This window comes from Amia ocellicauda, unplaced genomic scaffold (assembly GCF_036373705.1).
Source record: "Amia ocellicauda isolate fAmiCal2 unplaced genomic scaffold, fAmiCal2.hap1 HAP1_SCAFFOLD_46, whole genome shotgun sequence".
Lineage (NCBI taxonomy): Eukaryota > Metazoa > Chordata > Actinopteri > Amiiformes > Amiidae > Amia > Amia ocellicauda.
In genome coordinates, this window is record NW_027102982.1 from 896623 (window position 1) to 920127 (window position 23505).

General features: G+C 44.8%; 21 non-coding genes and 27 pseudogenes across 21 annotated transcripts; all 48 read left to right on the plus strand.

Annotated features, from left to right (window-relative positions):
- The first annotated feature begins 3 nt into the window (after positions 1 to 3).
- On the plus strand, positions 4 to 122 carry LOC136736375 (uncharacterized; annotated as a pseudogene).
- Positions 123 to 332: 210 nt separating this feature from the next.
- Positions 333 to 451, plus strand: LOC136736530 (uncharacterized; annotated as a pseudogene).
- Positions 452 to 675: 224 nt separating this feature from the next.
- On the plus strand, positions 676 to 794 carry LOC136736399 (5S ribosomal RNA). The gene has a single exon (XR_010811666.1). It is a non-coding gene; the product is annotated as a 5S ribosomal RNA (ribosomal RNA).
- A 221-nt stretch (positions 795 to 1015) lies between these two features.
- LOC136736186 (5S ribosomal RNA) lies at positions 1016 to 1134 on the plus strand. Its single transcript, XR_010811625.1, has one exon. It is a non-coding gene; the product is annotated as a 5S ribosomal RNA (ribosomal RNA).
- Positions 1135 to 1354: 220 nt separating this feature from the next.
- Positions 1355 to 1472, plus strand: LOC136736141 (5S ribosomal RNA). Its single transcript, XR_010811579.1, has one exon. It is a non-coding gene; the product is annotated as a 5S ribosomal RNA (ribosomal RNA).
- A 216-nt stretch (positions 1473 to 1688) lies between these two features.
- LOC136736531 (uncharacterized) lies at positions 1689 to 1807 on the plus strand (annotated as a pseudogene).
- A 224-nt stretch (positions 1808 to 2031) lies between these two features.
- On the plus strand, positions 2032 to 2149 carry LOC136736151 (5S ribosomal RNA). Its single transcript, XR_010811589.1, has one exon. It is a non-coding gene; the product is annotated as a 5S ribosomal RNA (ribosomal RNA).
- Positions 2150 to 2699: 550 nt separating this feature from the next.
- On the plus strand, positions 2700 to 2818 carry LOC136736529 (uncharacterized; annotated as a pseudogene).
- Positions 2819 to 3028: 210 nt separating this feature from the next.
- Positions 3029 to 3147, plus strand: LOC136736532 (uncharacterized; annotated as a pseudogene).
- Positions 3148 to 3371: 224 nt separating this feature from the next.
- On the plus strand, positions 3372 to 3490 carry LOC136736411 (5S ribosomal RNA). Its single transcript, XR_010811667.1, has one exon. It is a non-coding gene; the product is annotated as a 5S ribosomal RNA (ribosomal RNA).
- Positions 3491 to 3711: 221 nt separating this feature from the next.
- Positions 3712 to 3830, plus strand: LOC136736187 (5S ribosomal RNA). Its single transcript, XR_010811626.1, has one exon. It is a non-coding gene; the product is annotated as a 5S ribosomal RNA (ribosomal RNA).
- A 220-nt stretch (positions 3831 to 4050) lies between these two features.
- LOC136736182 (5S ribosomal RNA) lies at positions 4051 to 4168 on the plus strand. Its single transcript, XR_010811621.1, has one exon. It is a non-coding gene; the product is annotated as a 5S ribosomal RNA (ribosomal RNA).
- A 216-nt stretch (positions 4169 to 4384) lies between these two features.
- LOC136736533 (uncharacterized) lies at positions 4385 to 4503 on the plus strand (annotated as a pseudogene).
- A 224-nt stretch (positions 4504 to 4727) lies between these two features.
- Positions 4728 to 4845, plus strand: LOC136736152 (5S ribosomal RNA). The gene has a single exon (XR_010811590.1). It is a non-coding gene; the product is annotated as a 5S ribosomal RNA (ribosomal RNA).
- A 550-nt stretch (positions 4846 to 5395) lies between these two features.
- On the plus strand, positions 5396 to 5514 carry LOC136736037 (uncharacterized; annotated as a pseudogene).
- Positions 5515 to 5738: 224 nt separating this feature from the next.
- Positions 5739 to 5857, plus strand: LOC136736427 (uncharacterized; annotated as a pseudogene).
- Positions 5858 to 6083: 226 nt separating this feature from the next.
- Positions 6084 to 6202, plus strand: LOC136736129 (5S ribosomal RNA). The gene has a single exon (XR_010811567.1). It is a non-coding gene; the product is annotated as a 5S ribosomal RNA (ribosomal RNA).
- A 208-nt stretch (positions 6203 to 6410) lies between these two features.
- On the plus strand, positions 6411 to 6529 carry LOC136736534 (uncharacterized; annotated as a pseudogene).
- A 225-nt stretch (positions 6530 to 6754) lies between these two features.
- On the plus strand, positions 6755 to 6873 carry LOC136736297 (uncharacterized; annotated as a pseudogene).
- Positions 6874 to 7081: 208 nt separating this feature from the next.
- On the plus strand, positions 7082 to 7200 carry LOC136736473 (uncharacterized; annotated as a pseudogene).
- Positions 7201 to 7413: 213 nt separating this feature from the next.
- Positions 7414 to 7532, plus strand: LOC136736257 (uncharacterized; annotated as a pseudogene).
- Positions 7533 to 7750: 218 nt separating this feature from the next.
- Positions 7751 to 7869, plus strand: LOC136736422 (5S ribosomal RNA). The gene has a single exon (XR_010811668.1). It is a non-coding gene; the product is annotated as a 5S ribosomal RNA (ribosomal RNA).
- Positions 7870 to 8077: 208 nt separating this feature from the next.
- LOC136736176 (5S ribosomal RNA) lies at positions 8078 to 8196 on the plus strand. The gene has a single exon (XR_010811615.1). It is a non-coding gene; the product is annotated as a 5S ribosomal RNA (ribosomal RNA).
- A 225-nt stretch (positions 8197 to 8421) lies between these two features.
- Positions 8422 to 8540, plus strand: LOC136736185 (5S ribosomal RNA). Its single transcript, XR_010811624.1, has one exon. It is a non-coding gene; the product is annotated as a 5S ribosomal RNA (ribosomal RNA).
- Positions 8541 to 8758: 218 nt separating this feature from the next.
- Positions 8759 to 8877, plus strand: LOC136736178 (5S ribosomal RNA). Its single transcript, XR_010811617.1, has one exon. It is a non-coding gene; the product is annotated as a 5S ribosomal RNA (ribosomal RNA).
- Positions 8878 to 9085: 208 nt separating this feature from the next.
- LOC136736363 (uncharacterized) lies at positions 9086 to 9204 on the plus strand (annotated as a pseudogene).
- Positions 9205 to 9413: 209 nt separating this feature from the next.
- Positions 9414 to 9532, plus strand: LOC136736135 (5S ribosomal RNA). Its single transcript, XR_010811573.1, has one exon. It is a non-coding gene; the product is annotated as a 5S ribosomal RNA (ribosomal RNA).
- A 221-nt stretch (positions 9533 to 9753) lies between these two features.
- On the plus strand, positions 9754 to 9871 carry LOC136736376 (uncharacterized; annotated as a pseudogene).
- A 544-nt stretch (positions 9872 to 10415) lies between these two features.
- On the plus strand, positions 10416 to 10534 carry LOC136736549 (uncharacterized; annotated as a pseudogene).
- A 224-nt stretch (positions 10535 to 10758) lies between these two features.
- Positions 10759 to 10877, plus strand: LOC136736348 (uncharacterized; annotated as a pseudogene).
- Positions 10878 to 11085: 208 nt separating this feature from the next.
- Positions 11086 to 11204, plus strand: LOC136736364 (uncharacterized; annotated as a pseudogene).
- Positions 11205 to 11413: 209 nt separating this feature from the next.
- LOC136736167 (5S ribosomal RNA) lies at positions 11414 to 11532 on the plus strand. Its single transcript, XR_010811606.1, has one exon. It is a non-coding gene; the product is annotated as a 5S ribosomal RNA (ribosomal RNA).
- A 221-nt stretch (positions 11533 to 11753) lies between these two features.
- LOC136736429 (uncharacterized) lies at positions 11754 to 11871 on the plus strand (annotated as a pseudogene).
- A 544-nt stretch (positions 11872 to 12415) lies between these two features.
- On the plus strand, positions 12416 to 12534 carry LOC136736607 (uncharacterized; annotated as a pseudogene).
- A 224-nt stretch (positions 12535 to 12758) lies between these two features.
- On the plus strand, positions 12759 to 12877 carry LOC136736146 (5S ribosomal RNA). Its single transcript, XR_010811584.1, has one exon. It is a non-coding gene; the product is annotated as a 5S ribosomal RNA (ribosomal RNA).
- A 210-nt stretch (positions 12878 to 13087) lies between these two features.
- Positions 13088 to 13206, plus strand: LOC136736430 (uncharacterized; annotated as a pseudogene).
- Positions 13207 to 13427: 221 nt separating this feature from the next.
- Positions 13428 to 13546, plus strand: LOC136736535 (uncharacterized; annotated as a pseudogene).
- Positions 13547 to 13774: 228 nt separating this feature from the next.
- Positions 13775 to 13893, plus strand: LOC136736337 (uncharacterized; annotated as a pseudogene).
- A 214-nt stretch (positions 13894 to 14107) lies between these two features.
- Positions 14108 to 14226, plus strand: LOC136736053 (5S ribosomal RNA). The gene has a single exon (XR_010811532.1). It is a non-coding gene; the product is annotated as a 5S ribosomal RNA (ribosomal RNA).
- Positions 14227 to 14437: 211 nt separating this feature from the next.
- LOC136736028 (uncharacterized) lies at positions 14438 to 14556 on the plus strand (annotated as a pseudogene).
- A 218-nt stretch (positions 14557 to 14774) lies between these two features.
- Positions 14775 to 14893, plus strand: LOC136736228 (uncharacterized; annotated as a pseudogene).
- A 219-nt stretch (positions 14894 to 15112) lies between these two features.
- On the plus strand, positions 15113 to 15231 carry LOC136736518 (uncharacterized; annotated as a pseudogene).
- A 209-nt stretch (positions 15232 to 15440) lies between these two features.
- On the plus strand, positions 15441 to 15559 carry LOC136736203 (5S ribosomal RNA). Its single transcript, XR_010811641.1, has one exon. It is a non-coding gene; the product is annotated as a 5S ribosomal RNA (ribosomal RNA).
- A 224-nt stretch (positions 15560 to 15783) lies between these two features.
- Positions 15784 to 15902, plus strand: LOC136736204 (5S ribosomal RNA). The gene has a single exon (XR_010811642.1). It is a non-coding gene; the product is annotated as a 5S ribosomal RNA (ribosomal RNA).
- Positions 15903 to 16117: 215 nt separating this feature from the next.
- On the plus strand, positions 16118 to 16236 carry LOC136736453 (uncharacterized; annotated as a pseudogene).
- A 211-nt stretch (positions 16237 to 16447) lies between these two features.
- On the plus strand, positions 16448 to 16566 carry LOC136736434 (5S ribosomal RNA). Its single transcript, XR_010811669.1, has one exon. It is a non-coding gene; the product is annotated as a 5S ribosomal RNA (ribosomal RNA).
- A 208-nt stretch (positions 16567 to 16774) lies between these two features.
- On the plus strand, positions 16775 to 16893 carry LOC136736327 (uncharacterized; annotated as a pseudogene).
- A 6026-nt stretch (positions 16894 to 22919) lies between these two features.
- LOC136736115 (U5 spliceosomal RNA) lies at positions 22920 to 23034 on the plus strand. Its single transcript, XR_010811554.1, has one exon. It is a non-coding gene; the product is annotated as a U5 spliceosomal RNA (small nuclear RNA).
- Positions 23035 to 23505: the final 471 nt, after the last annotated feature.

Genomic DNA, 23505 nt, shown 5'->3' on the forward strand with positions numbered 1-23505 from the left:
TCGGCTTGCGGCCACACCATCCTGAACGCCCCCGATCTCGTCAGATCTCGGAAGCTATATGGGGCAGGGCCTGGTCAGTACTTGCATGGGAGACCTCCTAGAAATACCAGGTGCTGCAAGCTTTTTACGACTCCTGGGTAACTTCATCGTAGCTCTTAATACTCTCTTTCTGTCTCCAGGAGATATAATTGAAGTATTGTACACGTACCCGGCTACTTTCAACACCCTTTGCTGCACTGGTATATTTCCCTCTATTTTTCTTTTTTTTTTTTGCTGGCAGTTCCGTCAATACCCGCCAGCCTTTAAGAGACATCATGCAGCCAGGCATCTCGGCTTGCGGCCACACCATCCTGAACGCGCCCGATCTCGTCAGATCTCGGAAGCTAAACGGGGTAGGACCTGGTCAGTACATGAAAGTGAGACCTCCTGGAAATACCTAGTGCTGCAAGCTTTTTCGTCTCCTGGGTAACTTTATCGTAGCTCTTAATACTCTCTCTCTGTCTGGAGGAGATATAATTGAAGTATTGTACACGTATCCAGCTACTGTCAACACCCTTTGCTGCACTGATATTTTTCCATCCATTTTTCTTTTTTGTTTTTTTCTTTTTTTTTTTTGCTGGAAGTTCCGTCAATACCCGCCAACCTTTAAGAGACATCATGCAGCCAGGCCTTTCGGCTTGCGGCCACACCATCCTGAACGCGCCCGATCTCGTCAGATCTCGGAAGCTAAACGGGGCAGGGCCTGGTCAGTACTTGGATGGGAGACCTCCTAGAAATACCAGGTGCTGCAAGCTTTTTACGTCTCCTGGGTAACTTCATCGTAGCTCTTAATACTCTCTTTCTGTCTCCAGGAGATATAATTGAAAAATTGTACACGTACCCGGCTACTTTCAACACCCTGTCCTGCACTGATATTTTTCCCTCCATTTTTCTATTTATTTATTTTTTATTTTTTGCTGGAAGTTCCGTCAATACCCGCCAGCCTTTAAGAGACATCATGCAGCCAGGCCTCTTGGCTTGCGGCCGCACCGTCCTGAACACGCCCGATCTCGTCAGATCTCGGAAGCTAAACGGGGCAGGGCCTGGTCAGTACTTGGATGGGAGACCTCCTGGAAATACCAGGTGCTACAAGCTTTTTACGTCTCCTGGGAAACTTCATCGTAGCTCTTAATACTCTCTATCTGTCTGGAGGAGATATAATTGAAGTATTGTACACGTACCCGGCTACTTTCAACAGCCTTTGCTGCACTGATATGTTTCCCTCCATTTTCCATTTTTTTTTTTTTTTTTTTTTGCTGGAAGTTCCGTCAATACCCGCCGGCCTTTAAGAGACATCATGCAGCCAGGCCTCTTGGCTTGCGGCCACACCGTCCTGAAAGCGCCCGATCTCGTCAGATCTCGGAAGCTAACGGGGCAGGGCCTGGTCAGTACTTGGATGGGTGACCTCCTGGAAATACCAGGTGCTGCAAGCTTTTTACGTCTCCTGGGTAACTTCATCATAGCTCTTAATACTCTCTTTCAGTCTGTAGGAGATATTATTGAAGAATTGTACACGTACCCGGCTACTTTCAAAACCCTTTGCTGCACTGATATTTTTCCCTCCATTTTTCTTTTTTCTTTTTTTTTTTGCTGGCAGTTCCGTCAATACCCGCCAGCCTTTAAGAGACATCATGCAGCCAGGCATCTCGGCTTGCGGCCACACCATCCTGAACGCGCCCGATCTCGTCAGATCTCGGAAGCTAAACGGGGTAGGACCTGGTCAGTACATGAAAGTGAGACCTCCTGGAAATACCTAGTGCTGCAAGCTTTTTCGTCTCCTGGGTAACTTTATCGTAGCTTTTAATACTCTCTCTCTGTCTGGAGGAGATATAATTGAAGTATTGTACACGTATCCAGCTACTGTCAACACCCTTTGCTGCACTGATATTTTTCCATCCATTTTTCTTTTTTGTTTTTTTCTTTTTTTTTTTTGCTGGAAGTTCCGTCAATACCCGCCAGCCTTTAAGAGACATCATGCAGCCAGGCCTCTTGGCTTGCGGCCACACCGTCCTGAACGCGCCCGATCTCGTCAGATCTCGGAAGCTAACGGGGCAGGGCCTGGTCAGTACTTGGATGGGTGACCTCCTGGAAATACCAGGTGCTGCAAGCTTTTTACGTCTCCTGGGTAACTTCATCATAGCTCTTAATACTCTCTTTCAGTCTGTAGGAGATATTATTGAAGAATTGTACACGTACCCGGCTACTTTCAAAACCCTTTGCTGCACTGATATTTTTCCCTCCATTTTTCTTTTTTCTTTTTTTTTTTGCTGGAAGTTCCGTCAATACCCGCCAGCCTTAAAGAGACATCATGCAGCCGGGCCTCTCGGCTTTCGGCCACACCGTCCTAAACGCGCATGATATCGTCAGATCTCGGAAGCTAAACGGGGCAGGACCTGGTCAGTACATGAATGTGACACCTCCTGGAAATACCTGGTGCTGCAAGCTTTTACGTCTCCTGGGTAACTTCATCATAGCTCTTAATACTCTCTTTCAGTCTGTAGGAGATATTATTGAAGAATTGTACACGTACCCGGCTACTTTCAAAACCCTTTGCTGCACTGATATTTTTCCCTCCATTTTTCTTTTTTCTTTTTTTTTTTGCTGGAAGTTCCGTCAATACCCGCCAGCCTTAAAGAGACATCATGCAGCCGGGCCTCTCGGCTTTCGGCCACACCATCCTGAACGCCCCCGATCTCGTCAGATCTCGGAAGCTATATGGGGCAGGGCCTGGTCAGTACTTGCATGGGAGACCTCCTAGAAATACCAGGTGCTGCAAGCTTTTTACGACTCCTGGGTAACTTCATCGTAGCTCTTAATACTCTCTTTCTGTCTCCAGGAGATATAATTGAAGAATTGTACACGTACCCGGCTACTTTCAACACCCTTTGCTGCACTGGTATATTTCCCTCTATTTTTCTTTTTTTTTTTTGCTGGCAGTTCCGTCAATACCCGCCAGCCTTTAAGAGACATCATGCAGCCAGGCATCTCGGCTTGCGGCCACACCATCCTGAACGCGCCCGATCTCGTCAGATCTCGGAAGCTAAACGGGGTAGGACCTGGTCAGTACATGAAAGTGAGACCTCCTGGAAATACCTAGTGCTGCAAGCTTTTTCGTCTCCTGGGTAACTTTATCGTAGCTCTTAATACTCTCTCTCTGTCTGGAGGAGATATAATTGAAGTATTGTACACGTATCCAGCTACTGTCAACACCCTTTGCTGCACTGATATTTTTCCATCCATTTTTCTTTTTTGTTTTTTTCTTTTTTTTTTTTGCTGGAAGTTCCGTCAATACCCGCCAACCTTTAAGAGACATCATGCAGCCAGGCCTTTCGGCTTGCGGCCACACCATCCTGAACGCGCCCGATCTCGTCAGATCTCGGAAGCTAAACGGGGCAGGGCCTGGTCAGTACTTGGATGGGAGACCTCCTAGAAATACCAGGTGCTGCAAGCTTTTTACGTCTCCTGGGTAACTTCATCGTAGCTCTTAATACTCTCTTTCTGTCTCCAGGAGATATAATTGAAAAATTGTACACGTACCCGGCTACTTTCAACACCCTGTCCTGCACTGATATTTTTCCCTCCATTTTTCTATTTATTTATTTTTTATTTTTTGCTGGAAGTTCCGTCAATACCCGCCAGCCTTTAAGAGACATCATGCAGCCAGGCCTCTTGGCTTGCGGCCGCACCGTCCTGAACACGCCCGATCTCGTCAGATCTCGGAAGCTAAACGGGGCAGGGCCTGGTCAGTACTTGGATGGGAGACCTCCTGGAAATACCAGGTGCTACAAGCTTTTTACGTCTCCTGGGAAACTTCATCGTAGCTCTTAATACTCTCTATCTGTCTGGAGGAGATATAATTGAAGTATTGTACACGTACCCGGCTACTTTCAACAGCCTTTGCTGCACTGATATGTTTCCCTCCATTTTCCATTTTTTTTTTTTTTTTTTTTTGCTGGAAGTTCCGTCAATACCCGCCGGCCTTTAAGAGACATCATGCAGCCAGGCCTCTTGGCTTGCGGCCACACCGTCCTGAAAGCGCCCGATCTCGTCAGATCTCGGAAGCTAACGGGGCAGGGCCTGGTCAGTACTTGGATGGTTGACCTCCTGGAAATACCAGGTGCTGCAAGCTTTTTACGTCTCCTGGGTAACTTCATCATAGCTCTTAATACTCTCTTTCAGTCTGTAGGAGATATTATTGAAGAATTGTACACGTACCCGGCTACTTTCAAAACCCTTTGCTGCACTGATATTTTTCCCTCCATTTTTCTTTTTTCTTTTTTTTTTTGCTGGCAGTTCCGTCAATACCCGCCAGCCTTTAAGAGACATCATGCAGCCAGGCATCTCGGCTTGCGGCCACACCATCCTGAACGCGCCCGATCTCGTCAGATCTCGGAAGCTAAACGGGGTAGGACCTGGTCAGTACATGAAAGTGAGACCTCCTGGAAATACCTAGTGCTGCAAGCTTTTTCGTCTCCTGGGTAACTTTATCGTAGCTTTTAATACTCTCTCTCTGTCTGGAGGAGATATAATTGAAGTATTGTACACGTATCCAGCTACTGTCAACACCCTTTGCTGCACTGATATTTTTCCATCCATTTTTCTTTTTTGTTTTTTTCTTTTTTTTTTTTGCTGGAAGTTCCGTCAATACCCGCCAGCCTTTAAGAGACATCATGCAGCCAGGCCTCTTGGCTTGCGGCCACACCGTCCTGAACGCGCCCGATCTCGTCAGATCTCGGAAGCTAACGGGGCAGGGCCTGGTCAGTACTTGGATGGGTGACCTCCTGGAAATACCAGGTGCTGCAAGCTTTTTACGTCTCCTGGGTAACTTCATCATAGCTCTTAATACTCTCTTTCAGTCTGTAGGAGATATTATTGAAGAATTGTACACGTACCTGGCTACTTTCAAAACCCTTTGCTGCACTGATATTTTTCCCTCCATTTTTCTTTTTTCTTTTTTTTTTTGCTGGAAGTTCCGTCAATACCCGCCAGCCTTAAAGAGACATCATGCAGCCGGGCCTCTCGGCTTTCGGCCACACCGTCCTAAACGCGCATGATATCGTCAGATCTCGGAAGCTAAACGGGGCAGGACCTGGTCAGTACATGAATGTGACACCTCCTGGAAATACCTGGTGCTGCAAGCTTTTACGTCTCCTGGGTAACTTTATCGTAGCTCTTAATACTCTCTATCTGTCTGGAGGAGATATAATTGAAGTATTGTACACGTACCCAGCTACTGTCAACACCATTTGCTGCACTGATATTTTTCCATCCATTTTTCTTTTTTTTTTTTTTTTTTGCTGGAAGTTCCGTCAATACCCGCCAACCTTTAAGAGACATCATGCAGCCAGGCCTCTCGGCTTGCGGCCACACCATCCTAAACGCGCCCGATCTCGTCAGATCTCGGAAGCTAAACGGGGCAGGACCTGGTCTGTACATGAAAGTGAGACCTCCTGGAAATACCTAGTGCTGCAAGCTTTTACGTCTCCTGGGTAACTTTATCGTAGCTCTTAATACTCTCTCTCTGTCTGGAGGAGATATAATTGAAGTATTGTCCACGTATCCAGCTATTGTCAACACCCTTTGCTGCACTGATATTTTTCCATCCATTTTTCTTTTTTCTTTTTTTCTTTTTTTTTTTTGCTGGAAGTTCCGTCAATACCCGCCAACCTTTAAGAGACATCATGCAGCCAGGCCTTTCGGCTTGTGGCCACACCATCCTGAACGCGCCTGATCTCGTCAGATTTTGGAAGCTAAACGGGGCAGGGCCTGTTCAGTACTTGGATGGGAGACCTCCTAGAAATACCAGGTGCTGCAAGCTTTTTATGACTCCTGGGTAACTTCATCGTAGCTCTTAATACTCTCTTTCTGTCTCCAGGAGATATAATTGAAGAATTGTACACGTACCCGGCTACTGTCAACACCCTTTGCTGCACTGATATTTTTCCATCCATTTTTCTTTTTTCTTTTTTTTCTTTTTATTTTTTGCTGGAAGTTCCGTCAATACCCGCCAACCTTTAAGAGACATCATGCAGCCAGGCCTTTTGGCTTGTGGCCACACCGTCCTGAATGCGCCCGATCTCGTCAGATCTCGGAAGCTAAACGGGGCAGGGCCTGGTCAGTACTTGGATGGGAGACCTCCTAGAAATACCAGGTGCTGCAAGCTTTTTACGTCTCCTGGGTAACTTCATCGTAGCTCTTAATACTCTCTTTCTGTCTCCAGGAGATATAATTGAAGAATTGTACACGTACCCGGCTACTTTCAACACCCTTTGCTGCACTGGTATTTTTCCCTCTATTTTTCTTTTTTTTTTGCTGGCAGTTCCGTCAATACCCGCCAGCCTTTAAGAGACATCATGCAGCCAGGCATCTCGGCTTGCGGCCACACCATCCTGAACGCGCCCGATCTCGTCAGATCTCGGAAGCTAAACGGGGTAGGACCTGGTCAGTACATGAAAGTGAGACCTCCTGGAAATACCTAGTGCTGCAAGCTTTTTCGTCTCCTGGGTAACTTTATCGTAGCTCTTATTACTCTCTCTCTGTCTGGAGGAGATATAATTGAAGTATTGTACACGTATCCAGCTACTGTCAACACCCTTTGCTGCACTGATATTTTTCCATCCATTTTTCTTTTTTGTTTTTTTCTTTTTTTTTTTTTGCTGGAAGTTCCGTCAATACCCGCCAACCTTTAAGAGACATCATGCAGCCAGGCCTTTCGGCTTGCGGCCACACCATCCTGAACGCGCCCGATCTCGTCAGATCTCGGAAGCTAAACGGGGCAGGGCCTTGTCAGTACTTGGATGGGAGACCTCCTAGAAATACCAGGTGCTGCAAGATTTTTACGTCTCCTGGGTAACTTCATCGTAGCTCTTAATACTCTCTTTCTGTCTCCAGGAGATATAATTGAAGAATTGTACACGTACCCGGCTACTTTCAACACCCTTTGCTGCACTGGTATATTTCCCTTTATTTTTCTTTTTTTTCTGCTGGCAGTTCCGTCAATACCCGCCAGCCTTTAAGAGACATCATGCAGCCAGGCATCTCGGCTTGCGGCCACACCATCCTGAACACGCCCGATCTCGTCAGATCTCGGAAGCTAAACGAGGCAGGACCTGGTCAGTACATGAATGTGAGACCTCCTGGAAATACCTGGTGCTGCAAGCTTTTACGTCTCCTGGGTAACTTTATCGTAGCTCTTAATACTCTCTATCTGTCTGGAGGAGATATAATTGAAGTATTGTACACGTACCCAGCTACTGTCAACACCCTTTGCTGCACTGATATTTTTCCATCCATTTTTCTTTTTTTTTTTTTTTTGCTGGAAGTTCCGTCAATACCCGCCAACCTTTAAGAGACATCATGCAGCCAGGCCTTTTGACTTGTGGCCAAACCGTCCTGAATGCGCCCGATCTCGTCAGATCTCGGAAGCTAAACGGGGCAGGGCCTGGTCAGTACTTGGATGGGAGACCTCCTAGAAATACCAGGTGCTGTAAGCTTTTTACGTCTCCTGGGTAACTTCATCGTAGCTCTTAATACTCTCTTTCTGTCTCCAGGAGATATAATTGAAGAATTGTACACGTACCCGGCTACTTTCAACACCTTTTCCTGCACTGATATTTTTCCCTCCATTTTTCTTTTTTTTTTTTTTTTTTTTGCTGGAAATTCCGTCAATACCCGCTAGCCTTTAAGAGACATCATGCAGCCAGACATCATGGCTTGCGGCCACACCATCCTGAACGCGCCCGATCTCGTCAGATCTCGGAAGCTAAACGGGGCAGGGCCTGGTCAGTACTTGGATGGGAGACCTCCTAGAAATACCAGGTGCTGCAAGCTTTTTACGTCTCCTGGGTAACTTCATCGTAGCTCTTAATACTCTCTTTCTGTCTCCAGGAGATATAATTGAAGAATTGTACACGTACCCGGCTACTTTCAACACCCTTTGCTGCACTGGTATATTTCCCTTTATTTTTCTTTTTTTTCTGCTGGCAGTTCCGTCAATACCCGCCAGCCTTTAAGAGACATCATGCAGCCAGGCATCTCGGCTTGCGGCCACACCATCCTGAACGCGCCCGATCTCGTCAGATCTCGGAAGCTAAACGGGGCAGGGCCTGGTCAGTACTTGGATGGGAGACCTCCTAGAAATACCAGGTGGTGCAAGCTTTTTACGTCTCCTGGGTAACTTCATCGTAGCTCTTAATACTCTCTTTCTGTCTCCAGGAGATATAATTGAAGAATTGTACACGTACCCGGCTATTGTCAACACCCTTTGCTGCACTGATATTTTTCCATCCATTTTTCTTTTTTCTTTTTTTCTTTTTTTTTTTTGCTGGAAGTTCCGTCAATACCCGCCAACCTTTAAGAGACATCATGCAGCCAGGCCTTTCGGCTTGTGGCCACACCATCCTGAACGCGCCCGATCTCGTCAGATCTCGGAAGCTAAACGGAGCAGGGCCTGGTCAGTACTTGGATGGGAGACCTCCTAGAAATACCAGGTGCTGCAAGCTTTTTACGTCTCCTGGGTAACTTCATCGTAGCTCTTAATACTCTCTTTCTGTCTCCAGGAGATATAATTGAAGAATTGTACACGTACCCGGCTACTTTCAACACCTTTTCCTGCACTGATATTTTTCCCTCCATTTTTCTTTTTTTTTTTTTTTTTTTTGCTGGAAATTCCGTCAATACCCGCTAGCCTTTAAGAGACATCATGCAGCCAGACATCTCGGCTTGCGGCCACACCATCCTGAACGCGCCCGATCTCGTCAGATCTCGGAAGCTAAACGGGGCAGGGCCTGGTCAGTACTTGGATGGGAGACCTCCTAGAAATACCAGGTGGTGCAAGCTTTTTACGTCTCCTGGGTAACTTCATCGTAGCTCTTAATACTCTCTTTCTGTCTCCAGGAGATATAATTGAAGAATTGTACACGTACCCGGCTACTTTCAACACCCTTTGCTGCACTGGTATATTTCCCTTTATTTTTCTTTTTTTTCTGCTGGCAGTTCCGTCAATACCCGCCAGCCTTTAAGAGACATCATGCAGCCAGGCATCTCGGCTTGCGGCCACACCATCCTGAACGCGCCCGATCTCGTCAGATCTCGGAAGCTAAACGGGGCAGGACCTGGTCAGTACATGAATGTGAGACCTCCTGGAAATACCTGGTGCTGCAAGCTTTTACGTCTCCTGGGTAACTTTATCGTAGCTCTTAATACTCTCTATCTGTCTGGAGGAGATTTAATTGAAGTATTGTACACGTACCCAGCTACTGTCAACACCCTTTGCTGCACTGATATTTTTCCATCCATTTTTTTTTTTTTTTTTTGCTGGAAGTTCCGTCAATACCCGCCAACCTTTAAGAGACATCATCCAGCCAGGCCTTTCGGCTTGTGGCCACACCGTCCTGAATGCGCCCGATCTCGTCAGATCTCGGAAGCTAAACGGGGCAGGGCCTGGTCAGTACTTGGATGGGAGACCTCCTAGAAAAACCAGGTGCTGCAAGCTTTTTACGTCTCCTGGGTAACTTCATCGTAGCTCTTAATACTCTCTTTCTGTCTCCAGGAGATATAATTGAAGAATTGTACATGTACCCGGCTACTTTCAACACCCTGTCCTGCACTGATATTTTTCCCTTCATTTTTCTTTTTATTTATTTTTTATTTTTTGCTGGAAGTTCCGTCAATACCCGCCAGCCTTTAAGAGACATCATGCAGCCAGGTCTCTTGGCTTGCGGCCACACCGTCCTGAACGCGCCCGATCTCATCAGATCTAGGAAGCTAACGAGGCAGGGCCTGGTCAGTACTTGGATGGGTGACCTCCTGGAAATACCAGGTGCTGCAAGCTTTTTACGTCTCCTAAGTAACTTTATCATAGCTCTTAATACTCTCTTTCAGTCTGTAGGAGATATTATTGAAGAATTGTACACGTACCCGGCTACTTTCAAAACCCTTTGCTGCACTGATATTTTTCCCTCCATTTTTCTTTTTTCTTTTTTTTTTGGCTGGAAGTTCCGTCAATACCCGCCAGCCTTAAAGAGACATCATGCAGCCGGGCCTCTCGGCTTTCGGCCACACCGTCCTGAATGCGCATGATATCGTCAGATCTCGGAAGCTAAACGGGGCAGGACCTTGTCAGTACTTGAATGTGAGACCTCCTGGAAATACCAGGTGCTGCAAGCTTTTACGTCTCCTGGGTAACTTTATCGTAGCTCTTAATACTCTCTTTCAGTCTGCAGGAGATATAATTGAAGAATTGTACACGTACCCGGCTACTTTCAACACCCTTTGCTGCACTGGTATATTTCCCTCTATTTTTCTTTTTTTTTTTTGCTGGCAGTTCCGTCAATACCCGCCAGCCTTTAAGAGACATCATGCAGCCAGGCATCTCGGCTTGCGGCCACACCATCCTGAACACGCCCGATCTCGTCAGATCTCGGAAGCTAAACGGGGTAGGACCTGGTCAGTACATGAAAGTGAGACCTCCTGGAAATACCTAGTGCTGCAAGCTTTTACGTCTCCTGGGTAACTTTATCGTAGCTCTCAATACTCTCTCTCTGTCTGGAGGAGATATAATTGAAGTATTGTACACGTATCCAGCTACTGTCAACACCCTTTGCTGCACTGATATTTTTCCATCCATTTTTCTTTTTTTTTTTTTTCTTTTTTTTTTTTGCTGGAAGTTCCGTCAATACCCGCCAACCTTTAAGAGACATCATGCAGCCAGGCCTTTTGACTTGTGGCCACACCGTCCTGAATGCGCCCGATCTCGTCAGATCTTGGAAGCTAAACGGGGCAGGGCCTGGTCAGTACTTGGATGGGAGACCTCCTAGAAATACCAGGTGCTGTAAGCTTTTTACGTCTCCTGGGTAACTTCATCGTAGCTCTTAATACTCTCTTTCTGTCTCCAGGAGATATAATTGAAGAATTGTACACGTACCCGGCTACTTTCAACACCCTTTGCTGCACTGGTATATTTCCCTTTATTTTTCTTTTTTTTCTGCTGGCAGTTCCGTCAATACCCGCCAGCCTTTAAGAGACATCATGCAGCCAGGAATCTCGGCTTGCGGCCACACCATCCTGAACGCGCCCGATCTCGTCAGATCTCGGAAGCTAAACGGGGCAGGACCTGGTCAGTACATGAATGTGAGACCTCCTGGAAATACCTGGTGCTGCAAGCTTTTACGTCTCCTGGGTAACTTTATCGTAGCTCTTAATACTCTCTATCTGTCTGGAGGAGATTTAATTGAAGTATTGTACACGTACCCAGCTACTGTCAACACCCTTTGCTGCACTGATATTTTTCCATCCATTTTTTTTTTTTTTTTTTGCTGGAAGTTCCATCAATACCCGCCAACCTTTAAGAGACATCATCCAGCCAGGCCTTTCGGCTTGTGGCCACACCGTCCTGAATGCGCTCGATCTCGTCAGATCTCGGAAGCTAAACGGGGCAGGGCCTGGTCAGTACTTGGATGGGAGACCTCCTAGAAAAACCAGGTGCTGCAAGCTTTTTACGTCTCCTGGGTAACTTCATCGTAGCTCTTAATACTCTCTTTCTGTCTCCAGGAGATATAATTGAAGAATTGTACATGTACCCGGCTACTTTCAACACCCTGTCCTGCACTGATATTTTTCCCTCCATTTTTCTATTTATTTATTTTTTATTTTTTGCTGGAAGTTCCGTCAATACCCGCCAGCCTTTAAGAGACATCATGCAGCCAGGTGTCTTGGCTTGCGGCCACACCGTCCTGAACGCGCCCGATCTCATCAGATCTAGGAAGCTAATGAGGCAGGGCCTGGTCAGTACTTGGATGGGTGACCTCCTGGAAATACCAGGTGCTGCAAGCTTTTTACGTCTCCTAAGTAACTTTATCATAGCTCTTAATACTCTCTTTCAGTCTGTAGGAGATATTATTGAAGAATTGTACACGTACCCGGCTACTTTCAAAACCCTTTGCTGCACTGATATTTTTCCCTCCATTTTTCTTTTTTCTTTTTTTTTTGGCTGGAAGTTCCGTCAATACCCGCCAGCCTTAAAGAGACATCATGCAGCCGGGCCTCTCGGCTTTCGGCCACACCGTCCTGAATGCGCATGATATCGTCAGATCTCGGAAGCTAAACGGGGCAGGACCTTGTCAGTACTTGAATGTGAGACCTCCTGGAAATACCAGGTGCTGCAAGCTTTTACGTCTCCTGGGTAACTTTATCGTAGCTCTTAATACTCTCTTTCAGTCTGCAGGAGATATAATTGAAGAATTGTACACGTACCCGGCTACTTTCAACACCCTTTGCTGCACTGGTATATTTCCCTCTATTTTTCTTTTTTTTTTTTGCTGGCAGTTCCGTCAATACCCGCCAGCCTTTAAGAGACATCATGCAGCCAGGCATCTCGGCTTGCGGCCACACCATCCTGAACACGCCCGATCTCGTCAGATCTCGGAAGCTAAACGGGGCAGGACCTGGTCAGTACATGAATGTGAAACCTCCTGGAAATACCTAGTGCTACAAGCTTTTACGTCTCCTGGGTAACTTTATCGTAGCTCTTAATACTCTCTCTCTGTCTGGAGGAGATATAATTGAAGTATTGTACACGTATCCAGCTACTGTCAACACCCTTTGCTGCACTGATATTTTTCCATCCATTTTTCTTTTTTCTTTTTTTCTTTTTTTTTTTTGCTGGAAGTTCCGTCAATACCCGCCAACCTTTAAGAGACATCATGCAGCCAGGCCTTTCGGCTTGTGGCCACACCGTCCTGAATGCGCCCGATCTCGTTAGATCTCGGAAGCTAAACGGGGCAGGGCCTGGTCAGTACTTGGATGGGAGACCTCCTAGAAATACCAGGTGCTGCAAGCTTTTTACGTCTCCTGGGTAACTTCATCGTAGCTCTTAATACTCTCTTTCTGTCTCCAGGAGATATAATTGAAGAATTGTACACGTACCCGGCTACTTTCAACCCCCGTTGCTGCACTGGTATATTTCCCTCTATTTTTCTTTTTTTTTTTTGCTGGCAGTTCCGTCAATACCCGCCAGCCTTTAAGAGACATCATGCAGCCAGGCCTTTGGACTTGTGGCCACACCGTCCTGAATGCGCCCGATCTCGTCAGATCTCGGAAGCTAAACCGGGCAGGGCCTGGTCAGTACTTGGATGGGAGACCTCCTAGAAATACCAGCTGCTGCAAGCTTTTTACGTCTCCTGGGTAACTTCATCGTAGCTCTTAATACTCTCTTTCTGTCTCCAGGAGATATAATTGAAGAATTGTACACTTACCCGGCTACTTTCAACACCCTTTCCTGCACTGATATTTTTCCCTGCATTTTTCTATTTTTTTTTTTTTTTTTTTTTGCTGGAAATTCCGTCAATACCCGCCAGCCTTTAAGAGACATCATGCAGCCAGACATCTCGGCTTGCGGCCACACCGTCCTGAACGCGCCCGATCTTGTCAGATCTCGGAAGATAAACGGGGCAGGACCTGGTCAGTACTTAAATGTGAGACCTCCTGGAAATACCAGGTGCTGCCAGCTTTTTACATCTCCTGGGGAACTTCATCGTAGCTCTTAATACTCTCTTTCTGTCTCCAGGAGATATAATTGAAGAATTGTACACGTACTAGGCTACTTTCAACACCCTTTGCTGCACTGATATTTTTCCATCCATTTTTCTTTTTTTTTTTTTTTTTTTTTTTTTTTTTTGCTGGAAGTTCCATCAATACCCGCCAACCTTTAAGAGACATCATGCAGCCAGGCCTCTCGGCTTGTGGCCACACCGTCCTGAACGCGCCTGATCTCGTAAGATCTCGGACGCTAAACTGGGCAGGACCAGGTCAGTACTTGGATGGGAGACCTCCTGGAAATACCTGGTGCTGCAAGCTTTTACGTCTCCTGGGTAACTTTATCGTAGCTCTTAATACTCTCTATCTGTCTGGAGGAGATATAATTGAAGTATTGTACACGTACCCAGCTACTGTCAACACCCTTTGCTGCACTGATATTTTTCCATCCATTTTTCTTTTTTTTTTTTTTTTTGCTGGAAGTTCCGTCAATACCCGCCAACCTTTAACAGACATCATGCAGCCAGGCCTCTCGGCTTGCGGCCACACCGTCCTGAATGCGCCCGATCTCGTCAGATCTCGGAAGCTAAACGGGGCAGGGCCTGGTCAGTACTTGGATGGGAGACCTCCTAGTAATACCAGGTGCTGCAAGCCTTTTACGTCTCCTGGGTAACTTCATCGTAGCTCTTAATACTCTCTTTCTGTCTCCAGGAGATATAATTGAAGAATTGTACACGTACTAGGCTACTTTCAACACCCTTTGCTGCACTGATATTTTTCCCTCTATTTTTCTTTTTTTTTTTTTGCTGGCAGTTCCGTCAATACCCGCCAGCCTTTAAGAGACATGATGCAGCCAGGCATCTCGGCTTGCGGCCACACCATCCTGAACGCGCCCGATCTTGTCAGATCTCGGATGCTAAACGGGGCAGGACCTGGTCAGTACATGAATGTGAGACCTCCTGGAAATACCTCGTGCTGCAAGCTTTTACGTCTCCTGGGTAACTTTATCGTAGCTCTTAATACTCTCTATCTGTCTGGAGGAGATATAATTGAAGAATTGTACATGTACCCGGCTACTTTCAACACCCTTTGCTGCACTGATATTTTTCCCTCCCTTTTTCTATTTTTTTTTTTTTTTTTTTGCTGGAAGTTCCGTCAATACTTGCCAGCCTTTAAGAGACATCATGCAGCCAGGTCTCTTGGCTTGTGGCCACACCGTCCTGAACGCGCCCGATCTCGTAAGATCTCGGACGCTAAACGGGGCAGGACCTGGTCAGTACTTGGATGGGAGACCTCCTGGAAATACCTGGTGCTGCAAGCTTTTACGTCTCCTGGGTAACTTTATCGCAGCTCTTAATTCTCTCTTTCTGTCTGGAGGAGATATAATTGAAGAATTGTACATGTACCCGGCTACTTTCAACACCCTTTGCTGCACTGATATTTTTCCCTTCATTTTTCTATTTTTTTTTTTTTTTTTTTTGCTGGAAATTCCGTCAATACCCGCCAGCCTTTAAGAGACATCATGCAGCCAGACATCTTGGCTTGCGGCCACACCTTCCTGAACGCGCCCGATCTTGTCAGATCTCGGAAGCTAAACGGGGAAGGACCTGGTCAGTACTTAAATGTGAGACCTCCTGGAAATACCAGGTGCTGCCAGCTTTTTACGTCTCCTGGGGAACTTCATCGTAGCTCTTAATACTCTCTTTCTATCTGGAGAAGATATAATTGAAGAATTGTACACGTACCCGGCTACTTTCAACACCCTTTGCTGCACTGGTATTTTTCACTCTATTTTTTTTTTTTTTTTTGCTGGAAGTTCCGTCAATACCCTCCAGCCTTTAAGAGACTTCATGCAGCCAGGCCTCTTGGCTTGCGGCCACACCGTCTTGAACGCGCCCGATCTCGTCAGATCTCGGAAGCTGAACGGGGCAGGGCCTGGTCAGTACTTGGATGGGTGACCTCCTAGAAATACCAGGTGCTGCAAGCTTTTTTCGTCACTTGGGTAACTTCATCATAGCTCTTTATACTCTCTTTCTGTCTGGAGGAGATATAATTGAAGAATTGTACACGTACCCGGCTACTTTCAACACCCTTTCCTGCACTGATATTTTTCCCTCCATTTTTCTATTTTTTTTTTTTTTTTTTTTTTTTGCTGGAAATTCCGTCAATACCCGCCAGCCTTTAAGAGACATCATGCAGCCAGGCGTCTCGGCTTGTGGCCACACCGTCCTGAATGCGCCTGATCTCGTCAGATCTTGGAAGCTAAACGGGGCAGGGCCTGGTCAGTACTTAGATGGGAGACCTCCTGGAAATACCAGGTGCTGCAAGCTTTTTACGTCTCCTGGGTAACTTTATCGTAGCTCTTAATACTCTCTTTCTGTCTGGAGGAGATATAATTGAAGAATTGTACACGTACCCGGCTACTTTCAACATCCTTTGCTGCACTGATATTTTTCCCTCCATTCTTCTTTTTTCTTTTTTATTTTGCTGGAAGTTCCGTCAATACCCTCCAGCCTTTAAGAGACATCATGCAGCCAGGCCTCTTGCTTGCGACCACACCGTCCAGAGCGCGACCGATCTCATCAGATCCCGGAAGCTAAACGGGGCAGGGCCTGGTTAGTACTTGGATGGGAGACCTCCTAGAAATACCAGGTGCTGCAAGCTTTTTACGTCTCCTGGGTAACTTTATCGTAGCTCTTAATACTCTCTTTCTGTCTGGAGGAGATATAATTGAAGAATTGTACACGTACCCGGCTACTTTCAACACCCTTTGCTGCACTGATATTTTTCCATCCATTTTTCTTTTTTTTTTTTTGCTGGAAGTTCCGTCAATACCCGCCAACCTTTAAGAGACATCATGCAGCCAGGCCTTTCGGCTTGCGGCCACACCATCCTGAACGCGCCCGATCTCGTCAGATCTCGGAAGCTAAACGGGGCAGGGCCTGGTCAGTACTTGGATGGGAGACCTCCTAGAAATACCAGGTGCTGCAAGCTTTTTACGTCTCCTGGGTAACTTAATCGTAGCTCTTAATACTCTCTTTCTGTCTCCAGGAGATATAATTGAAGAATTGTACACGTACCTGGCTACTTTCAACACCCTTTGCTGCACTGGTATATTTCCCTTTATTTTTCTTTTTTTTCTGCTGGCAGTTCCGTCAATACCCGCCAGCCTTTAAGAGACATCATGCAGCCAGGCATCTCGGCTTGCGGCCACACCGTCCTGAACGTGCCCGATCTCGTCAGACCTTGGAAACTAAACGGGCCAGGGCCTGGTTAGTACTTGGATGGGTGACCTCCAGGAAATACCAGGTGATGCAAGCTTTTTACGTCTCCTTGGTAACTTCATCGTAGCTCTTAATACTCTTTATCTGTCTGGAGGAGATATAATTGAAGTATTGTACACTTTGTCTTAGGGACAGTCTGGCTAGCAGTGACTGAGTGGTTGACAGACGACAAGCAACGGAATGTACGTGCTCTGTGATGTCATAGCAGTCAGCTGAGAGAGGCTCGTGATGTCATCGCTGAGCTGTCTGTCTGTCTGTCTCTCTCTCTCTCTTTCTCTCTCTCTCTCTCTCTCTCTCTTCCTCTCAATTCAATTCATTTGTATTGTCAAAGCAATTGGACATACATACATACATATATATATATATATATATATATACATACATACATACATCCATACATGCTAGAAAGTCATTACTATGTTATCTTAAAGGCTAACTAAGCAGAACATATATCATTATAGAACAGAGTTCATAGGTCATACCGTTTGACAATGTCTCCAAGGTTCTCATCATAAATAACAAACAGAAATCATTGACATTGAGATTGACATCAGTCATAAATAAAGCCTCCCTCCAATAGGACACTGGGGGCTGAAACCGAAATCCAATCTCAAGAACTCAGGGACCAATCACCTACTGATCTGACAGACTATAAGGAACAGCGGACAGTCTTTCTCTCTCTCTCTCTCTCACCTGAACCAGAAACTCGCTGCCACAGCTCAACCTGTAGCTCTGTTGCCAGAACCGGAATCAGAAACCAACCAAGTCTTTGCCGGCAACAGAAGAGTTAAACTGGGAGAAGGAGATTGAGCCGTACGAAGAATTCTTTTAAAGGACTTTATTAAATAAATAACTTCACAGACCCACCTGATCAGTGGAGTTTTACAGCTGGACAATTGACTAAGTCGACTGAATACGAAAGTGTCAGTCACTTAAATAGCTATTTGAGTTTTAAGAAACTTGACCCTTGGAACAAACAGGGCCCTGCTTTCCTCAAAGACTTCGTCTTCAAGTAACTACGGTGGAACCATGCTTACAAAGAAGATTTTGTGCACAACCTTGGAGCCTTCAAACCAATGGAAAATCTGTTTGGAAAAGACTCTACATTCGCGAAACCCCAACTTCCAGGTGCATCGACTGAGTGGAAGTTCTTGCACAAAGCCGAACCGGACTGCCTTTGTTCCAAACCACACGGACCTCGTGCCGTGTGCTGTTATCTGAGCCCGAAGCCAGAGAGGCCTCTCTGCGACGAAGTTCACATAAGTTTAACAGTTTGGAGTTTGTGATTCATGACATTTGAGAAATCAATTAGAAATGTTAATCTGTGATTCATAACTCTAGAATGTGTAATATCATTTAGTTTTCTTAAATATAAATGTGAGTTGCATTAAACTGTTTTGTTGATAATTTTAGAAATAAAAAATGTCAACGCCGAGAAATATCTTCTCATTCCTGTTTAACTGTTTAGTCTGATATTGACACAAGTTAATAGACATTAGATTATTGGTGGCCCTGCCTATCCTTAATCATTGAATAATAATCAGTTAAGGGAAATTGTGGTAACAAATAGGATCTTTCTCGGCACCTAAACGTAAATGAGACTGATATATATATAACGAGAAGTTACCCGACATAAATACTAACCTGCGTAGTTATTTAATGTCTGACTAATAATACTAACAATAGACTCACCTTCGTCTTACTAACCGGTATTGTAGTCAATGTGTTTATAACCTTTTTTGTTTAACGATTTGTTAAACGGAATGTACGTGCTCTGTGATGTCATAGCAGTAAGCTGAGAGAGGCTCGTCATGTCATCGCTGAGCTGGCTGGCTGGCTCTCTGTGTGTGTGTGTGTGTGTGTGTGTGTGTGTCTCTGTCTGTCTGTCTCTCTCTCTCTCTCTTACTCTCTCTCTCTCCCTCTCAATTCAATTCATTTGTATTGTCAAAGCAATTGGACATGCATACATACATACATACATATATATGGAAAATAAACAATATGTGTACATCTCTTTCTGCATTAGTGGTGCCCTCACAGATGTGCAAGTTACATGACAGACAGACAGACAGACACACACACACTTTCACACACAGACAGACAGACACAGACACACACAGACACACACACACATACTTTGACAGACAGACAGACAGACACACGCATATTATGGGTCTTTGTTGGGTAGTGAAATGGGTAGCATCAGTCGCAGTGTGGGTAATGTCAGGGAGCCAATCATAGTCCCCGTTATTTGCATATTGTGGCGCAAAGCATTCTGGGAAAAGCAACTAAACACGTTTAGTCATGTATTTGTCCATAGTTTACACATGAGATGAACGAGACAGTATGACGTGTTGAGCACCTAGGATTCCTCATGTGTATGTGAGGGGCAGAGGAACCGGATCCCAAGTGTGCGTCCCAGGTGCTATAGGTTTCAAAGCATGCAGGGGAATAGGCACCCCACCCTGACACCTATAGAAGACTGGATAGGGAGATATAAATAGCAATGGGGAGACTCTTGTACTTGGTGTGGCTCTATCCATATAGTGGGGCCAGCAGGTGCAGCAATAGAAGCTCAGCCTGGGGAGACTGGATTTAGCATTTCCTCTCCATTTTGATAACTATCCATAATCATTTCTGCAAAATACTTCTATGATACCTATGTATGTTTTTTACTTGTACTATATTATACTATCAAGTATCAGTGTACACATACAATGTGACCTGTTACATTAATACAGAGGCCACGGAAGGCCAGATCACTAATAGCCACTGTCCCCTGATATTACACTTTTTTACAATCACTTTGGCACTCATTTCAGAATCTTGATGTCATTTTTCAAAACTCTAGACACTAAACTCACACCCGATGATCAAAATGCACATTTTTCAAAACTCTAACACTTTTTTACAATTGCTTGGATACAATACACATCAACCTCAGATCATTTGTTCATTGAACTAAAATGACACAACTTAACATCAAAGTATTACCATTTCAAAATGCAATTCACACATTACATCTGAGATCACTGTCTATTCATTTCATTACAAAGATCTAACTATCAATTGATACAGCTGCTCAAAATGATAAGTGACTGTTGCATTACTCTTAATGCATAATTTTATGGAAACTGACAAACAATATTCCATGTTTCGATCATGAAAGTTTCAGGATAATGAGATCCATTGACATCAATAAACGAGGAGCATGAACCAGTTGGACTACATTATCTATGGATGTAATATTTCATCATCATTCATCATCATGTAGCACTTTTCCACACCATGTTTGCAGTGTGGAAGGAAAGTTAGAAATTTTTTCTCTAATACCTGTTTTTCTCTCTTGTATACTTAAGAAAGATAAGGTCAAGCTAGAAGGTCAGGCCAGAAGGTAGTTTGATTTCTGTTTGTTATTTACGATGAGAATCTTGGAGACAATGTCAAACAGTATGATTGAAGTGCCTGCTCCCTAATCCATGTGTTGATCTATGAACTCTGTCCTATAATGATATGAATTCTGCTTAGCTAACTTTTAAGATAACATAGTAATGACTTTCTGATTATAACCAGCTCTTTGATTTTTGTGTATAAAAGCTCTGACTGTTAAAATGAAGGCAGAGCGACTTTGGGATCTACTTGAGTCACTGTTCCTCTCCACGCTGCGTGTATTAAAGGCATTGCAACTAACGCTCCAACCTGGTTGAAGATGATTGTTCTTCCACATCAGATTTGACATTACTGTATGTATGCAGGCCCTTGTAATTGCTTTTCCAATACTGCCAACTGGTTATTGATGATTGATTTCACATTGTGGTACGAGTATCGAGTGAAATGAGTGCTATCCACCCCAGCAACACAGTGATAACATGGAGCCGGCAAGTCATCCAGGTCACAATAGAGGTCAAGCAGTGGGAGGAGGAAGACGTGGTGGTCAAAGGAATGGAAGGGGACATGCACCCCTTCTGAGAGGTGGTCGTGGGCCTCGTCATAGAGGAGGGCTTAGGCCTCACCAGAGAGGCAGCCATGGGCCTCATTTGAGAGGTGTTGGGGGAACGTGGTAGAGGACAAGGCCATGGACCAGACAGCGGCAGCAACAGCAAATAGTGTCCAGTGAAATCCGAGAAATAGTTGTAGAGCATGTTGTAAATCATGGCATGACCATGACTGAGGCAGCTACAATGATTCAATCAAACCTCAGAATCAACTCAGGATCAACTGTGGCCTCAATCATCAGAAATTTCCGTACTGAGAAGCGGCAAGTCTTCAGCATGCACTAAACATTAGGCTACTCTCAATTGTCAAATGACTGTATACTGCATACCAATGTGTAGCACAGAGTATAGTGTGCCTTTTGAAAGAAATGCAGACAGAGTGAAGCAGCTGATGACTGAGTATGTTCAGGTATGTTCAGTTTCAAGATGCCTCTTGTGAAAAATGGTTGTGAGAACCTGAACCTGAACACAGGGCTGATGGAAATTCAGAAGTACAGTAATCAATCCTTTGTTTTACACTAAGCCAGTTGAGGAACACTGCAGTTGACATTTTACTGTAGTTTTGTTCTTTTTTGTAGCTAATTATTGTTGCATGGCTTCAAAGAAACCTATGGTGTGATTTGATTGTATTGCATCAATACATTTCAGATTTTGTTCAATGATTCCACTGTGTCTGTAGTATTCTCTCTACTAGTCCTTTTACAGTGATGTATTTATGTGTAGTACCATAATGAAACATGTATCACATATTTTGTACTACAATATTTAATGATTGTACGAACAACTACACAGTGAAACTATCGGTATCTTCTGTGTGGGTGATCTAAATAAATGTTACTATGGTATTTCATGATAAATGAATTATTTGAACCAACAAGTCTGCAAGTGCAAGGTTTCTTTAAAGATATGAATGCACAATGCAATGTTTTGAACATTGGACAGCCTGTGTTACAAGTGATGACCGTTTTGAGTTTTGTGTCTAGAGTTTTGAAAAATGACATCAAGGTTCTGAAATTAGTGACAAAGTGATTGTAAAAAACTGTATATTCATCCTATTTAATGTGCTCTTTTAAAATGTACTTTTCTTTTTTATGTTGCCATTTCTGTTCTACCAATGTTTCAGTTGTTAGCCAAAGATTGACAGAGTACATCTCATACACACAGGCCAGACAGCAAGGATTTCTTTTTGAAATTCAATTACAAATGCTGCATGAACTCATCAATACGATTAGAGCTCCTGAAAGCAATATAACTAACTCACTCTACAGCATCTCATTAGCAGTGAAAAGAAACCAAGAAAGTTGGGACAGTCGACTGTTTACCACTATGTAACATCACCTTTTCTTTTAATAACACTTATTAAGCACTTGGGCACTGAAGACACCACTTGGTTAAGTTTAGCAAGTGGGATTTCCCCCCATTCATCCATTATGCATTTCCTCAGCTGCGCAACTGCACAGGGCCTTCGTTGTCTTAATTTGCACTTCATAGTGCGCCACACATTCTCAATTCGGAGACAGGTCAGGACTGCAGGCAGGCCATGCTAGCACCCGCACTCTCTGCCTACGCAACCATGCGCTTGTAATCTGGGCAGAATGTGGTTTGGCGTTATCCTGCTGAAAAATGCAGGGATGTCCCTGGAAAAGACGATGTCTGGATGGCAGCATATGTTGCTCCAAAATGTGTACATCTCTTTCTGCAAAAATGGTGCCCTCACAGATGTGCGAGTTACATGACAGGCAGACACTCATACACACTGTCACACCCACACACACACACACACACTTTCACAGACAGACACACGCACACACACTCACTTTCACACAGAGACAGACACACAAACACAGAGACAGACACACACACACTCACTTTCACACAGAGACACACAAACACATACACTTTCACACAGACACACACACACATACATACATACATACATACATATATAAGGAAAAGAAACAATACATTTAAAAATCACAAAAATATGTAATAAAGTACAGAAAATCTAAATGTAATAAAATGTGATCTTTAATACACACAAATATGTATGGCTGGTCGGATGCGTCTTGGACTCGGGTTCCTCTTCATTACGTATAATGCTTTTGCCTTTTGCTATAGCTTTCCGTGGAGGGGATCGTGGGTGAGTTTGTACCATTCTTGGGAGGCTCTGCCTTGTTGGGGCGGAGCTGTGATCCAGGTGAACAGCAGATCGGACATAGGTGGGCATGTGGGCGGAGGAGGAAGGCCGGTCAAGCAAATAAGCTTGCTAAGGTACGCAGCAGCAGCAAGCAGCCCCACCATCCAGTCAGCCAGCCAGTCTGGCTGGCAGTGACTGAGTGGTTGACAGACGGCAAGCAACGGAATGTACGTGCTCTGTGATGTCATAGGAGTCACCTGAGAGAGATGTTTGTGATGTCATCGCTGAGCTGGCTGGCTCTGTGTGTCTTGCTGGCTGTGTGTGTGTGTGTGAGAGAGAGAGAGACTTTTTGACTTTTATCAGACTTCATTGCCTGTTTGCAACACGCAATAATTCATACAAAAGAAAATAAATAAATAAATAAAAAATAGTGTTCCCCTTTGTTTGTCTCCCCCCAACAAGCATTAACTCCGCCACTGATCTGTACACTTTTAAAGAAAGCAACCCAATACACACA